At 39.5% G+C, this 17,822-nt stretch overlaps 1 pseudogene; it reads right to left on the bottom strand.

The window, feature by feature from the left end:
* Positions 1-318: 318 nt before the first annotated feature.
* LOC118892522 overlaps positions 319-17,822 on the bottom strand; it is a 55,093-nt pseudogene continuing 37,589 nt past the window's right edge.

Raw genomic sequence — 17,822 nt, 5'->3', positions numbered from 1 at the left:
GGGTAATGCTATCTATGCAATTCTTTTTATTTTCATTTAACACGTCCATCATAAGCATTATCTTTTGACATTAAAGTTTCATCACCCATTTTCATTTTAATGGTTGCACAACACACTATCCTACAGATACGATGTAGTTTATCTAACACTTTGCCTAAGTTTGAGCCCTTGGGTTGCTTCTGGCTTTTGATATAACAAATAATGCTAAGATGAATATCTTTATGTATAAACCTTTGTTCACATTTCTGATTATTTCCTTAAGATAACTTTTTTTTTTTTTTAAGTCTGACCTTATTTATTTCTTACTCTTAGAAAACCTTATTTTTGACCGGACTCAGAGGTAGAAGCTGTCAGACAGGACAGCCTCCATCTCTTGGCAGTCTGTTCCTGGAGTTTTTCTTTGGTGTCCTTCATCCTCTGGGCCAATGGTTAGCATATTCTGTGGCCTCTTCCTAATTTTTCTTAGTACCCTGTTTCTTCAGAGCAACAAGCCGACTTTGGCGTTGCAGGACACAGGGAATAACGTTAACACTGAGTCTTGGGCACCGAGGTTTCTTACCTTCTCTGTTCAGGAGCTTTCCACAGCATACTGCAGACATCATCTTCTTTAGAGAGATTGGAAAGTTTGTGGGTTCAGCTAGCTCTTTTGGGCCCCAGGCGATGACGCACAGTAGTATCAGTGAGTGCAAGAATATCTTTTTCCAATGGTTATTATTGGTTAAAATAATAACCGAGTTGAGAACACTCAGATTGGCATCCACAGTGCATCCCCTGAACAGATCTGTGCTTTCTTTCTCTAGTCCTCCTAGTCTACCCTGCTTTGTGGGGAAACCTGGTTTGGCATCCCCACTACTGATTCCAGCCACGTAGCCCTTCCCTTCTTCACCCAGAGCATCTGCTGCAGCTTCTGTGGCTAAACGCTTCTCATAGAAGCTCCAGAATTTGCCTTTGCTGTCCACTTCAGTGAGTTTCTGGCAGCCCGTGGTTGGGAAAGAGATGTTCAGCTTTGTCTTGAAGCAGTTGCTTGCCTCTGAGACACAGCAGAGATGATAAACTCTTGAAGTAGAATTACTGAGTGAAAGGATTTGTTTTTACAACTCCTAAAACCTGATGCCAAATTGATTTACAGAAATATGAATTGACACTCCTGCCAGGCATGTGCAAATGTCTAACTTAAAGCTCATTTGCCAAAACTAAATCATTTACTAAAAAAATTGGAAATTCGATAGGCTGCCAAAACTGATTTTATTGCTTTAATAAAATTTTATTGCATTCATTGGACTACTTGTGAGGCCAGCTGAATATTTTTTCATATCTATTAGTTAATTATACTTATTTGGGTTTGAGGGCTTTGTTCTAAGTATTCACTTATGTCTTAAGTGTTTAACAATATGTTAAATTTATCATATACAGTACATACACTGTGGATTTTACTAAAGACTGATGTTCTGATAGGGCATTAGCCTTTTATGAAATTACGATATTAACATGTCATGGGTTTTTTCCTATTATGTTTTATATATTTGCATGTTGAGGATTATGTTTCTGTGAAGTAAAAAAATTGTTTTGATATATTCGTTTGTGATTGTGTGTTGCTCAGACTGCCCTCCTAGAAAGGACTCCCTGCCCAGTGACCAGGCGTGGGCTTAGCTTCAGCCTCTAGCTCTTAGTCCTTTTAGGTTTTGCCTCAGCTTTTGAGCTGAGGGCCCACTATTTTCAGGATGATCTTCAGCCAGTAAAGAGGCACTGAAGCTTGGCCATTTCTGCCCAGTGCAGGATCCCTCTAATGGGTATTTTTTGCCTAGAGCAGGAGCCTGAGGGCAGTTTCTCCTCAGGAAAAGCAGCCCATTACATCCCTGAGGCGCCGCTTTGCACAAGTGTTTGAAGCACTGTGTGTAAATGCCGCAAGGGGCGGACTGTGGCAGAGACCTCGACGCTCAGCTCAGATCTCCAAAACTGGACTTGTTGCCCAGTTAAATGGCACAGCTGGTGGACAACCTCCAGCTATAAGTTCCTTCTTTTTTTTTTTTAATTTATTTTATTTTTTATTTTTTATTTTTTTGGCTGTGTTGGGTCTTCGTTGCTGCACGCGGGCTTCCTCTAGTTGCGGTGAGTGGGGGCTACTCTTCATTGTGGTGCACGGGCTTCTCATTGCAGTGGCTTCTCTCATTGTGGAGCACGGGCTCTAGGCGCGCAGGCTTCAGTAGTTGCGGCACGCGGGCTCAGTAGTTGTGGCTCACAGGCTCTAGAGCACAGGCTCAGTAGTTGTGGCACACAAGCTTAGTTGCTCCGCGGCATGTGGGATCTTCCCGGACCAGGGATCGAACCCGTGTCCCCTGCATTGGCAGGCGGATTCTCAACCACTGAGCCACCGGGGAAGCCCATAAGTTCCTTCTTGATCCTCCTCAGCTTTCACGCCGTGATTGCTCTTGTTCTCAAGGCAGCCCTAACCACATATAGAACAAGAAACTTGTTCAAGGGCCTAGCTGGTCTACCCGAACTGGGACTGCTCTAATGGGAAATCTTGGCTCCGGAGCTCCCCTTGGGGCTAACCGACTTCTTTCAGATCCACATTCCCTGCCCGATCCTGCTTCCTCCTCTCTACCTTTCACAGTGTTGCCTACCGGTAAGGCTTTCACGTTCTAACCCATTTCAGTGTCTGCTTCCTAGAAAACCCAGCCTGTGACAGGAGCTACCATGGTTTTAAGCTTAGCTGTTCTTCCCATCCTGATACTAGAGAAACATTCACATAGACTTGGTTCTATTTTTAAGAAGGACTTGACTTCTTATATTTCCATTTTGTATTCATCTGCAAATTATTTTGGTGTGGTGTTAAGTGAGGATCTAACCTGATTTTTCTTCCTGTGGTAGGTGGCATTGAATATCTCTGCCTCTTGTCTTTTACGCCTTTGTGTCATCCCCTCCCCTTGATTGTGGGCTGGACTCAGTAGCTCAATATTAGACTATAAAAAACTGCAGGTCCTGTCTTGAGCTCCCTCTCTCCCTTTCTCTTGGCTCACTTACACTGACGGGGAGGAAGCAGCCCTATTGCAAGCAGCCCTATGGGAGAACCCCGTGAGGTGGCGAGGAGTTCAGGCCCTCAAACCAATAGAGCAAGAGGAGCTCAGACTGTCTAGCCAACAGCCTGTGAGGAGGTGAAGCCTGCCAACCACCAAGTGGCTGAGCTTGGAAGCAGGTCCTTCAGGCCCAGTTGAGTCTGGATCATAACTGCAGCTCCATCCGACAGCTCAACTGCAACCTCATGAGGGATCTTGATTGAGTGAAATGTACCCAGTTAAGTTGCTCCCCAGATTCCTTATTCAAAGAAATTATGATATATGTTTGTAGATTTCAGCTATTACATTTAGGTGTAATTGGTTATACAGCAATAGATAACTGATATATTCCTAAAGGAACAGCCAGCACTTGCAGCTTTCTTTGTTTTCTTGTTTGTTTGCTTATTTGCTTAACAAGCTAGACGTTTACTTCTTGTACAGTTAACAGGCCAAGCCTAGGAAGGTGATTCTGCTATTCTTGACCAGTGGCTCCCATTTAAACAGCTGCGTCTCAGGCAATTGTTTAAATCTCACCTTCTCTAAATTAGAAGGACAGGAGAGAAGGACCAGAAGCCCAACCCTTTGAGCAGCAAGACTTGGAAGTGGTATTTTTCAATTTCACTTATATCCCATTAGCTAAAATTTGATCACATGGCTGTACCCAGTTGCATAGGGAGGTTTGAAAATGCAGCATCATTTATTGATCATTCCTTTCCCCTACTGAATTATTTTTCATCTCAACCAAATGTTGTATTCTGTCCATTGATCCTTAGCTGTTGCCAGAATATTCCACTCATTTCTGATTTTTTATACATTTTATACAGTTTTTCATTATTACTTTCCTTTCTGAACAAACTAGAAGCTACTTTTTTATTGTCTGCAATTACAAGCAAATGGTTAAATCAGTATGTCCAATTTTTAAAAACTATTGGCATTTTTTTTTTTTTAAGTATTTGTTTATTTATTTATTTATGGCTGTGTTGGGTCTTCGTTTCTGTGCGAGGGCTTTCTCTAGTTGTGGCAAGCGGGGGCCACTCTTCATCGCGGTGCGCGGGCCTCTCACTATCGCGGCCTCTCTTGTTGCGGAGCACAGGCTCCAGACGCGCAGGCTCAGTAATTGTGGCTCACGGGCCCAGTTGCTCCACGGCATGTGGGATCTTCCCAGACCAGGGCTCGAACCCGGGTCCCCTGCATTGGTAGGCAGATGCTCAACCACTGCGCCACCAGGGAAGCCCGGTATTTTTAAAGTTTTATCAAAGTCAAATATTCATATAAAAAGTACACAAATTACAAATGTAATTTCAACGAATTTTTACAAAATGGACACAATATGTAACCAGCAGCCAAAAAATCAAGAAATGAAACATCACCAGAACTAAAGACTCCCTTCCAAAACTTCTGGGAATCTTTTTTTTTTTTTTTTTAATTAATTAATTAATTTATTTATTTTTGGCTGTGTCGGGTCTTCGTTTCTGCGCGAGGGCTTTCTCTAGTTGCAGCGAGCGGGGGCCACTCTTCGTCGCGGTGCGCGGGCCTCTCACTATCGCGGCCTCTCCTGTTGCGGAGCACAGGCTCCAGATGCGCAGGCTCAGTAGTTGTGGCTCACGGGTCAAGTTGCTCCGCGGCATGTGGGATATTCCCAGACCAGGGCTCGAACCTGTGTCCCCTGCATTGGCTGGCAGATTCTCAACCACTGCACCACCAGGGAAGCCCACTTCTGGGAATCTTAACATTACTTTTATCTGTTTCAGAACTTTATATAAAGGGAATCATAAAGTACATACTCTTTAGTGTCTGCCTTATTTTGCTCATTATTATATTACTGAGATTCATCACCATCATTGTCTATAATAGAGTTCATTCATTCTCATTGCTATATATTATTCTATTAAATGGACATACTATTTATTTATTTACTTATTTATGGACATTTGGATTGTTTATAGTTTGTTGGCTATTACAAATAGTGCTCTTTTGATCATTATTGTACCCAAAATTTGCCCATCAAAATTCTGTTTTGAATTATAATAAACCCACACATTTAGGGGAAATCGACATTTTTCCAATATCCAGTCGTACAGTTCATAATCAAATAAACGTGTATCTCTACTAAATCTCTTTAACTTTTATACCTCTCAAAACAGTATTGTGATATTATCCATTCTCATCTTTCACATTCTTTGTTAAAGCTACTCTTTGGTATATATAGTCTCTGTTGATGTTGAGTTTCATAATACTTAAAAGTGATTATTACTAGTTCGTAGCAATGTTATCTTACGTATATTTTCTTTTATTCCAGACAGTTTTAGAATACTGATTCTAAACTCTAAAGCAGCAGTCCCCAGCCTTTGTGGCACCAGGGACCGTTTTCGTGGAAGACAATTTTTCCACGGACCAGGGTGGGGGGATGGTTTTGGGATGATTCAAGCACATTACATTTATTGTGCACTTTATTTCTATTATTATTACACTGTAATATATAATGAAATAATTGTACAATTCACCATAATGCAGAATCAGTGGGAGCCCTGAGCTTGTTTTCACTTGCCACACACTGATAAGGTTTTGATATGGGTCTGCAAGCAATTGATTTATTATGGTCTCTGTGCAGTCAAACCTCTCTGCTAATGGTAATCTGTATTTGCAGCCACTCCCCAGCACTAGCGTCACTGCCTCAGCTCCATCTCAGATCATCAGGCATTAGATTCTCTTACGGAGCACCCTCGCGTGTACACTTCACAGTAGGGTTCGCGCTCCTATGAGAATCTAATGCTGCCGCTGATCTGACAGGAGGAGGAGCTCAGGCGGTAATGCGAGTGATGGGGAGCAGCTGTAAATACAGATGAAGCTTCGCTCGCTCACCCACTGCTCACCTCCTGCTGTGTCCTGGTTCCTAACAGGCCATGGACCTGTACTAGTCTATGGCCTGGGGGTTGAGGACCCCTGCTCTAAAGGGAATGCTTCTAATGTTTAATGAAACATTATTCATATGATTATTTATCACTGACTAAAAACTATTCATATAATATTTTTAGTGCTACCTTTTATTTGGTTGCAAGATCTCCATTCTCTTCATAATTCTTTCTCTAACATGGGTATATTACTGTGAATCATGTGAGCCTGTTATGTATTTATTAGTCTACTTTTCTACTTTCCTTTCTCCCAGTATTCTGCTGGTTTTCTTCCTGCCTCACTTCTTTCCACCTCACTTCTTTCCATTTTCTTTGCAGGTTTCTCCTCATTATCTAACCTTTTATTGCGGGAGTGTTCCAGGGCTCAGTCTTGGGACTTTGCTTTTTAGTCTCATTCCCTTAGTGAGTTCATCCAGTCATATGACCTTAAATACTATATATATGCTAGTGGCCAAAAATGCAAATGTGCACTATAGATCTCACCCCAGAACTCCAGCTTCTTATTTCTGCTTGTCTATTTGTTATCGTCACTTCAAAGTCTAAAAGGCATCTCACACGGAACATGTCCATAACCACATCTTCCTCCCAAAACCCACTCTACCTCAGTCTCTCTTATCTCTGTTAAGGGCCACTCCTTCCTTACAGTACTCAGGCAAAGTCTTTCTTTCTCTTACATTCTATAAAATCCAATTTGTCAGAAAATCATGTACACTTCAATGTACACCCAGAATCTGACCACTTTACCCATTCCCCTGCCATTAGCCCATTCTGAGTTTTCTCTTTTTATTTGGATCACCATAGATATTCCAAAACAATTTCCTGCTTCCATTCTTGTCTGCATATATCCTTTCCTCAATAGAGCAAAAACTTAGATACTATTTAATCAATTCTCCACTCAAATTCTTCCCGTAACTTCCATCTCTTGCTGGGTAAAATTCAATGGGGTGCTTACATGATTGACCTCCCAATCGCTTTCCTTCACAGGCCCCATCTCATGGTCTTCTTTGTTCACTCCACTTCAGCCAAGCTGGTCTCCTTGCTGTTTCTTCTTTTTCTTTTAATAATTTTTATTGGCATATACAGTAAGCCCCCTACATATGAACCTTCAAGTTGCGAACTTTCAAAGATGTGAACTTGCAAAGTTCCATCATCGTCAGGCATGAGTGAAATTGCATCTTGCCCTCTGTCTCCTATTGCTGACGATCCTTCAGCTCTACCATCTCCCACCTTCTCTCCCTCCTCCAATCAGTAACTCTTCTTGCCTGTTCAGCCCCTGTATGCCAGCTGTTGTACTGTACTACTGTACTTTTCAAGGTACTGTACTGTAAGATTAAAACTGTTTATTTTTTGGGTTTGTTGTTTTAGTATTATTTGTGTGAAAAGTATTATAAACCTATTACAGTACAGTATATATAGCCGATTGTACTAGTTGGGTACCTATGCTAACTTTGTTGGACTTAGGAATGAACTGGTCTTATAAACGTGCTCTCAGAATGAAACTCATTTGTATGTAGGGGACTTACTATAGTTGATTTATAATGTTGTGTTAGTTTCAGGTGAACAACAAAGTGAATCAGTTATACATACACATATATCCACTCTTTTCCAGATTCTTTTTCCATGTAGGTCATTACAGAGTATTGAGTAGAGTTCTCTGTGCTGTACAGTAGGTCCTTGTTGGTTATCTATTTTATATATAACAGTATAACAGTATATAACAGTATATAACAGATTAACAGTAACAGTGTTAATCTCAAGCTCTTAATTTATCCCTCTCCCCCGCCCATTCCACCTTGGTAACCATAAGTTTGTTTTCTACATCTGTGGCTTTATTTCTGTTTTGTAAATAAGTTCATTTGTATCATTTGGGGGGGCATGTTCCTGCCTCAGGGCCTTTGCACTTGCCGTTCCTTCTGCCTAGACCACTCTCCTTTGAGATATTCTCATGGATTACTGAATTGCCTCCGTCATGTCTTTGCTCAAATATCACATTCTCAGCTAGGTCATCACTGACCACCTTATTTTAAACTGCAAACCACCTCTCCTCCTCAGTGCTCCCTTTGCCCACCTTTCCCATTTCTTTTATTCAGCAGCAGTTTTCACTTTTGAATATACTATAGAAGTTGTTCATGGATGTTGTTTATTACTTAACTCTCCTCATCACCACCCTAACAGAATGTAAGCTCCATGAGAACAAGAACTTTTGTCTGTTTTGTTTACTCTTGTATCTCAGTCTTAGAAGAGAGTTTGACAGATAGTGGGCACACAATGAATACTTGGGTTTTTTTAATTAAAGTATAGTTACTGTACAATTTTATATAAGTTACAGGTGGACAATGTAGTGATTCACAGTTTTTAAAGGTTATGCTCCATTTATAGTTATTATAAAATATTGGCTATATTCACCATGTTGTACAATATATCCTTGTATTTAACTTATTTTATACATAGTAGTTTGTACTTCTTAATCTCCTACTCATATATTGCCCCTCCCCCTTTCCTTCTCCCCACTGGTCACCACTAGTTTGTTCTCTATATCTGTTCCTCTGCTTCTTTTTTGTTATATTCACTAGTTTGTTGTATTTTTTAGATTCCACATATAAGTGATATCATACGGTATTTGTCTTTCTCTATCTGACTTATTTCACTTAGATTAATGCTCTCCAGGTCCATCCATGTTGCTGCAAATGGCAAATTTCATTTGTTTTTATGGCTGAGTAGCATTCCATTGTACATATGTACCACATCTTCTTTATCCATTCATTTATTGATGGACACTGAGGCTGCTTCCGTATCTTGGCAATTGTAACTAATGCAGCTACTAACATGGGGTGCAAATATCTCTTCAAATTAGTGTTTTTGTTTTTTTCGGACATATACCCAGGAGTGGAATTGCTGGGTTATACGGTGGTTCTAGTTTCAGTTTTTTGAGAAACCTCCATACTGTTTACCACAGTGGCTGCACCAATTTACATTCCCACCCCACAATGAATATTTGTTGAATCATTCGTTGAATGAGTCAAGAAAAACCATTGTAAGCCTATTATTTATTTAGAGTTTAGAAGGTAATTCCCAGAAGAGCTAAAAAACCAAAAAGTTTAAAAATTGCTGCTGGAAATGGGCCTGAGCATGGAAAGGGCTATGTGGGAAAAGGATAGTTTTCTTTATAAACCCTCTTCTGCTATTTGATTGTTTATGTCATAGGCATGTATTACTGTGATCATAATTCAAAATACTTTTAAATAAGCCAACATGGCTGGAAAATCATGGGATGATAACAATGTAGGAAGGCTAGCCAACAACAATTTACTTTATAGTAAATTGCTCTAAATCTGTTTTGAGAGCAAACTATTGAATCTGCTAATGGCAGATACAGATGGTACAAAAAAATAACCTTCCTTTTGGTGTTGGGTGTAATTTTAAATAGAATCGGAATCTCTCTTATCATACTTTAAAGAGACTTCAATTTACTTACGTGATCAAGCTTTATATTATTACATTAAGTTGCACATGTTTCACAATGAGTGTAAATTGTACAGGGTGTCATCATTCAAGGCTTTATGTAAAATGTGATTTTTTGCTTCTTTAAATGTGGGTGGAGAAATGATCGAAATAATTTTTCATACACAGATAACTGGTGTATGTGAATGCTTGCTAATTTGAGGAAGGAGGTGGAGAGTAAAGGATGGAAGGAACAAAAATAATTTTGTCTAAGGCTGCGAGTGACATACATTCAAACAATTGCTTTTTCAGAGTCCTCAGGCTTGTTTCTATTCAATGTTTACTGAGCTTTAGAGAAGACTGAATCCCACCATGGCAAGCTGCCATCTTTGTCAGAGCAAAGAGCTGTTTACATTCAAGGCACATAATAAGTGCAATGTGAAGTAAAAAACAGTGTGAGTTCTATTATGGCTGATTAGTCCATTGTACACTGTTTCAACTAACATCTTCCTTGTGCTAAAAATAGTGAGAAGCCACGGGACCTCAGGCAGCATAATCCATCAGTGCTGTACTCTTTCAGGAGACTGCCAACAAAAGCTGCCTCTAACTCCCCAGAAAAATAAAAGGGCCACTTACTAGCTTCAGTGTCCTCCAAAATATGTAGCTTAACTGAGCTGTTTGGAAACCTTTCAGAAAATGAGACGCAGAGAACAAACAACTTCTAAAATGTAGAGCTGTCTTCTCAGTAACTTCCTTTTCTTGATATGATGCTTGATAGGAATGTCATAAAAGTCAGTTGGTTGCTATTAAACTTGCTTCCTTAGCTGCTTCTTAATCAGAGTAACAGTGGCATGAATGCATATATTGATGCATCAGCCACCAGGAGCCTAAATAAATAAATAAGTCTCTCTGTTTGAAGTGACAGAGGAGAAAGGAGGAATATGAATAAACTGAGTCCCAGGTCATTTCATCACGAAGTCAATAGCTCTCCACATCGAAGGGGAGAAAACAAACTGCTCTCTATTCTATTGAAAGCCTGGAAGAATTTGCACGGCAGTAGTCCCAAATCCAGAGGCAATCTATTAAGAACTGGCATTACTGATCCTGAGACTCAACTGATAAGCACATTCTTACCCCTACCTCCCCCAACATTAATCCTCTTAAAGATTGTGCTAAGTAATGAAAGGGTGCCATGAAAGAGGCCCCCCTTTTTATTATAACCACACAAAATGCTTGTGTAAATGTTTCATTAACACACTGCTGGACTAGTATTTAATATCCTTTGCCTCCCTCCCCTTGGACCCCTTGGTAGGGGCTCCTGCCTGGAGCATGACTAAATGTGTGATTTACACATGTTTAAGAGAAACATTCCCACACTTGAATGCTGTTCCATGACAAAGGGAGGGGAGGGGCTGAGAGAGAGGTGTTGAACCTATTGTAGACGTTTTAATTTAAAATTCTCTTTTTTTTATGGGCTTTAAAAGATGAATGACTTCCACCCACTTATCAGTCTGTGTTTCATTTCTGTGTTCTTTCTAACTGCTGGTCTCTATGTAAGTGCCCTTGATAATTTTGAGGCTGGTCCTTTTGGAGGCATAGTGAGATGCTGTAATATTCTCAGAAAAGCAAGATGAATTCCAGTGTGTAGCCATTGTGCAAAGAACCCTTTTCTAAATCACAGAGAGGCCAAAATAGATGACTTATCTTTACTTTGAATATGCTGAAGGATGCCAGATATTTTGTGGAAATATGCATCCTATGTTTTTTCTCTGTAGTCATCTAATTACAATCTGATGTTTTGTGTTCTTTAGCTAATCTAGTAAATCCTAACAGGATGCCTGCATTATCTGATTTTTAAAATATGGCATTTGGATATAAAAATAAACTTTCCTTTCAGACAAGCAAGATATGTCTATGGCACCTACTTAGTTAGTCAATATCCCGTAACAGGATGTATTGATGCAACTTGAAGATACAGAATCAGTCTCTTAAAAGCATAGTTTAAGTTAAATCCTGATACAGGATTCACATCCAGACGCGTGCTATTGGGCCAAATCCTTAGAAAAAATTTTTGTGTTGCATTCCAAGAGACTCCATACTTTGAAATTAATATAGAAGGAAACCGAACACAAGCGTAGCCACTTTTTTATACAAGTGTCTTTGTCCCGAGCGTCGTTCATTTAATTTCAGTTTACCATGAGCATCTGGCCACAGATGGGGTCACTGGGTTTGGGTCAGAACCACCTTTGGGTCAGTGTGGATAGTCTGTGTCTCCAGCTGCAACTGTGGTCTGGTCTCAGAGTAAATAGATTCATTTAAACCAACAATGCCCTGGGGGATAAACACTTAAATGTATTCAACCTTAGAAGAGCCGAAAACATCAATACGTTCATAAAGCCACTTTGATTTGTATTGACTACAGTCATGCTGCTAATTCGTATACATCATTGTTTACTTCACAGCGCTTTTAACATGACTTTTGATTTATAGAAATCGTGATTCAATTTCTACCAAGAAGTGGTGAGCTCAGACCTCCCCCAGATCCTTACTTTCTCTCTGCTGTGACAAAACTGAAAGAGGAACTCTCTTGTCACAGCATTAGTAAATGGTTGTATAGCAGCTTATGAGCACTTCTGAAACAAAATTTTCATAGTAACAGGTAATGGCAAAGTAGATTGCCCAAATAAGAGCAATTGGTTATCTAAGCATGTTATTAACATGTTCAGAGCAAATCCATTGATTCACACTGGGGCAAAGTCTACAAGCTATATTTCCCACTCAGAAAATCTGTGTTAAGCAAAGGAGAAAATTCACTGGACAAGGCCATGTTCCATCATTTAGAACTTTTATTTACAGGAACCACTAGGGCACATTGCAAAGCTCCATAACTAGTATACCCTGTCCCATGCAAATTATGCAGTCTGCATCTCATAAGAGTTTTAGTTTTGTTTGTTTGATGCTCTGTCGAATGAAGGCTGTAAAAATTCTTTTCTAGCAGTTCATTTCTTTCTAAGCCATTAAAACAAGTGGCTTTAAGCCAAGCAAATGGGCTTCAGTGACCAGAACCGGATTTTGTTTTGTTTATGGGTTAGTTCCCAGACTTAAATCAGGATTGAAATATTTTGGATTTTCTTTTGCTAAAGTCGTATCCAGAGGTGCAGTCAAACGAAGGCGTGGGTTTTATCAAGAAAAATGTTCATTGCTAAAAATGTTGCATGAAAATAATATTGAAGCAGACAAAGAAATTCAGACCATAAGACAAAATGGTGACAGGAGAACGGGCGTTCCTTTTTCTCAGATACGGATGAGCCAGAACACAACATATCCATGGCTCAAGAAAAATTCACAGTTCTGATGGAGATGAACTTAGAAAGCCTCGAGTCAGCCCAGACTCGTCAGCATCTCACAGTTAATTAAAGAAGTGAGTGAAGGCATCAAGGCTTGCTCCCATCTGCCTGAATAATTCACTGCCTGTATCCATTATTAAAACCCGTTACTTCCCCACAATGATTCCCAGCTCGAGATGGATTGGTCTCAGAACCAAGAGATAAAGTGTAACAAGGCCTACAGCTATATTAATAAATTGAAATGAACATTTATTTGCTCGTCTAATTAGAACTGTAGTTTTTCCAAATAGTGTAGTAACGCATTACCTTAACAGGCAGCACTACCTGCCTTTTGTGAGATAAAATGAACAGGAGGGCTTTGCTCCAGATTTGGGGTTTTCTCTGCATAAAAACTTCTTTGGTCGCCGCCGTTCTTTTCAACCATTCATTCCATCACTAATGCTCCACCGATCCTATCTCTCCAGGATTGATAGAAGCTTAGCTTTTGAGGTACTTCGTCAGAGGGCGGCAAAGAATCGTGCATATAGAATACGCATTCTTCTTTTGTCCTGTCTGTCTTTTTAAAGGGTTTCAGGAGGAAAAAAAGAATGTAAAGGTTTTCCCTACCCCCTCCCCATCTCCACTTCCCTTCATTAGGAGTACAAAGCATTAGAGCTCAGAGGTTCAAAGAACCTGTGCTTGGGGTTTGATTCCTGACTCAGTCGCTAACTGGTGCATAACCTCAGTTTCTTCCTCTGGAAAATGAAACGAATAGTATCAGTTTTTGTGGGATCCATGTGAAGTTTAGAGAGAATGTCTGTGAAGGGTGGAACTCAGAGTAGGTGCCTATCGTGATAAGTGCTATTATTGTTCAGCCATTCTTACCCTTCCCTGTTTGCAAATTAGATTTAAAAAGCATTTATCACATTCATGTGGAGGAGTCTTTCTATAGCATAGCTAAGCTCTCAATTTCTGAAGTTCAGAAATGAATACTGTGGTATAGCAACATAAAACTTTTTCGTTATGAAGAATTTCCATAGCAAAATCTGGTCTCCTCCAACTAGGTGATAAAGTCTCAGATGACAGAGTTTGTCTTCTCCCTTTGCAGGCAGAGGGCCTAGGACACAGTAGCTTATAGGACATAGCCTCAATCATTGGTTTTTTTGTACCATAATGATAAGTGTGATTGTTACGTGAGCTCCTACGAAATAAACATTTCTCTGCTGTGACCTGTGACCCCCTGAGGCTAGAGAAGTCGGGCCTTCTTATTGATTTCATACAATTTCATACAACAATCAAATTCAAATTCATGCTCCTGCAGACTTCAGCCTTGTGTTCCCCTAAGAGGAATGCACTCTTTCTTAAAATGAGCAGAAATTGTACTTACCACATACTTGTTTGAAATTTGAGGTCCAGTTGATTGAGCACTTTTCATTTTAATAAATGGGGAAATTTTTTAAATAAATTTGTGAGTTGTCAAAGTGAGCATCAGCTCCTTTCATCTGTTTTTCACCTTGCAGATAAGGTAGGAAATTACTGACGATTTCTTCCTTGGCAGGTTCTGGCCAGGGCTTCGTAGTTATAAGGAAAGGGATTAAACTTAGTTTGAGACAAAGAACATTTCTCATTTTTCTCCAGTGAATTCCAAAACCACTGAATAAGACAAACGTCACTAAGTTTGAAACCCTTTGTGAAAGTAAACTTTAGAAAAAAAGAAAATAATTTGCAAGATATTAAATCCATGACTGAAAGATCTCATGGTGTGCCTTTACAGTGGCTTTGCTTCTGGGGCAAGAGTACAAATGAAACAAATCAGTATCAGGTTTTATGTTATCTAAACAAATACAGTAGATTGTCTGGAAGCAGGATCTTAATCAATATAAAACAAAGGGAAGCAGAATTCACTTTAGACACTCGTTCAATATTTCCTTATGCTATATACTCCATGAAATGTTTAAAGACCATATACACTGGAACAAAATTATTTTTAGAGGTTTTAATAATTGTTTAAAATTTAAAACAAATGCACATTTAAGGTAAAAAGTTCAACAAATACAGAAGGTTTATAATGTAAAAGGTAAGAGTCTTTCATTCCTCATCCCAGGACAACCAGTCTACTATTTAGTTGTAAACATTATTAATTGCTGCTCGTATATGCTTCCGGAAACCTCCATGCATATACAATTATATGTGTATGTTTCCTGATTTGTTCTGTATTACACAAAAGAACTTGAACTATACATATTGTTTTATAATTTTTTAAATCTTAATATTGTATCTTGAATACCTTTCCCCATGGACCTATCTCCTTATTTTAAGGGTTGCATAACTTTTTTGTTTTTTCGCATAGATATACTATATTTTATTTAACTAATCCCCTGTAGATGGATAGGTAAGTTGCTTGAAATTTTTCGGTATTGTAGATAATGCTTCAATGAACATCCTTGTAGCAGCTTACTTGTTCACATAATGTTTGAATCAATGAATCCATCCCATGTGTGATTTCAAAAACATATTGCCAAGTTTTTCTCCAAAATATAGGTTTAAAAAAGATTTTTCCACTATTTAATTAGATGGTCCCATAAGTCAAGGAATACAACCTAGTCAAGTCACAGCAAATTATTCCTATTTAACAATTAGCTATGAATTATATTCATTGAATGGCAATTATGCTGTTTGACAAATGGAGTGTTCATTCATTGATTAGAGAATTAGCAATGTACCTCATTCAAAACAGAAGGAAATGTTCCAGGATGCCTGATCTGAACTCAGTCAATGCAATAGAGTTGCCAGGAACATTATTTCAGAGGCTAATTAGAACTAAATCTTGAGACATTTCCACTATCCTAGATATCTTCAAAAGATTTTTTAGATTTTGTTTTTCCTGATTGGAATTGCCAAAGAACATTCCAACACTATAACCCTTAGGCCCAATGGAAGAGTGAAATATAAATACAAAGTATTGCTATCTTATTAAAGCTACATTGCTTTTTTTTTTTAATGTGGAGCATGAAAAATTTAAGATTGGTGTAGGCGGCTTTTGAAAGCTGGATTTTCAGAAGGAGATCAGAGGAGGAAAACAGAGTAGGGTCTTCAGCTTAGAATGGTTTCCACTTGAGGTAGAGGAGAAGCTGGATATTCAACCCTACAAGGGAGGCAGTGTCAGTTCTTCCCCCACTTCCGTAGTCATGGAACCCATGGCTTTTAGCTGAGCACATGTGGCCCAGGTTAAAGACCTCGTGCTTGGGAGTGGACATACAACTAAATTCTGTCAAATAAGTTATGTGCAGAAATAATGTGTGCAACTTCCAGAGTATGCCTTTAAAGGGAAGAGGGTACCCTCTCTTTCCCTCTTTCCCCTCCTGCCTGCTGAAATGCCCATGTGGTTGAGAGTCATCTTGGATCCCTGTGACAAGGAGATGCAGAAGCAGTAAGGTAGAAAGGCACCGTGGAGCCACGCACTTCATGGCTTTCCTCCTTATGCTCAGACTATTACAGGAGAGAGAACTTAGCTTCTGTTTTTCTTTTCCATTATATTTTGAGTTTCTTTTCCAGCCGTCAAACATTGATCCTAGCTATGAAAAGGCTCCAGCTTTTGAGATTCTCAAACAACTTAGATTGTAAGTCTTGAGAAAAGCACTTCTCTTAGCAGCGCTGTCTTTTCTTCTGCATCTGTTTGTAGACTGTGTGTGTCCTGAATTAGTTCATCAGTCCCTTAGGGCTTTGCTAAAAGCAGCAAGAAGGGTCCAACACATGCCAACATTCTGGATTACTTAGGAGTCAGTAGACAGCATTCCTAGAGTCTGAAAAAACGTTTTGCCCTGTTTAATATGGGTCATCCAGCTTTACCCCCCGCAATAGTGCCCTCATCATCCCACCTCTTCCATTAAGCAAATTAAACATTTTAGGTTCTATTACTTGAAGCATCCTTTCCTGCCCACACCCCCCAACGGTTCTGATACCATAGTCTATTTCAATTAGGAATTACATTTGGCTGTGCAAATCAGAGAACTGAAAATTACTGGCATCATGTGGAGGAGGAGGGAGGGATGGCTCACATCAGGAGAAGTACAGAGCACTGTTATTGTCGGGTCTATGATTCTCTTCAGTTTTTTCTCATGGTCTAGTGCAGACCGGCTAGTTGGTTCCGGCTACTACAGGAGAACACACAGAACAAAATGTGTGCCTCTCAGCAGCTTCTGTCCTATTTTCAGTAGCTTTGAGTAACTTCCTCTTATACACCATTGGCCAGATGTATGTTCTGTGACCACCTCTAACTGCAAAGAAGGCTGGGACTGTGGCTTTCTAATCAGGGCACAGAGCCACTTCCACCAAATTAGGATTTGGGCTGTCAAGAAAGTCAAAACGGAAGGTTGTTTTATTTTACCCAGGTCATGATCCATTCTAAAAATTTGATACGTTGATGGTTTATTGCAATGGAAGATTTTTGTATTCTCCCAATCCAAAAAATATACATCCCCCTTTGTATTTCTGTAGATCTATAGAGAGCTTTTAAAGGGTCCCCTAAAGGAAACGCTTTCATCAGTAGAGTCTCTCATTTGGGCATCTTTACTAAGAAATGCCAAAAAGGCATATATCACCCAGGTAGTACAGCTCGTGATCTGGCGTCAGAAATAACAGTGCAGGGGGGAGGAATAAATTGGGAGATTGGGATTGACATATACACACTACTATATATAAAACTGATAACTAATAAGGACCTATTGTATAGCACAGGGAACTCTACTCAATACTCTGTAATGGCCTATATGGGAAAAGAATCTAAAAAAAAAAAAACAGATATATGTATATGTGTAACTGATTCACTTTGCTGTATACCTGAAACTAACACAACATTGTAAATCAACTGTACTCCAATAAAAAGTAACTAAAAAAAAAAAAAGAAATGAAAAAGAAATAACGGTGCAGAGTATGAAAGAGCCGTCAATGCCCAAAGCTCTCTTTCCTGGGAGGTGTCTTTTTTGGCATGAAAACAGTGCATCTTGTGTGCTTAAAGAAGTATGTCAGAACTGCTCTCTGAATGAGAGAGACAAGAGGAGGGGAGGAAAGGGAAAGGGAAAAGGGAA

This window comes from Balaenoptera musculus, chromosome 3, assembly GCF_009873245.2.
Source record: "Balaenoptera musculus isolate JJ_BM4_2016_0621 chromosome 3, mBalMus1.pri.v3, whole genome shotgun sequence".
In the NCBI taxonomy this organism is placed as follows: domain Eukaryota; kingdom Metazoa; phylum Chordata; class Mammalia; order Artiodactyla; family Balaenopteridae; genus Balaenoptera; species Balaenoptera musculus.
Note: the sequence above shows the minus strand (reverse complement) of the source record. Positions and strands in the feature narration are given on the sequence as shown.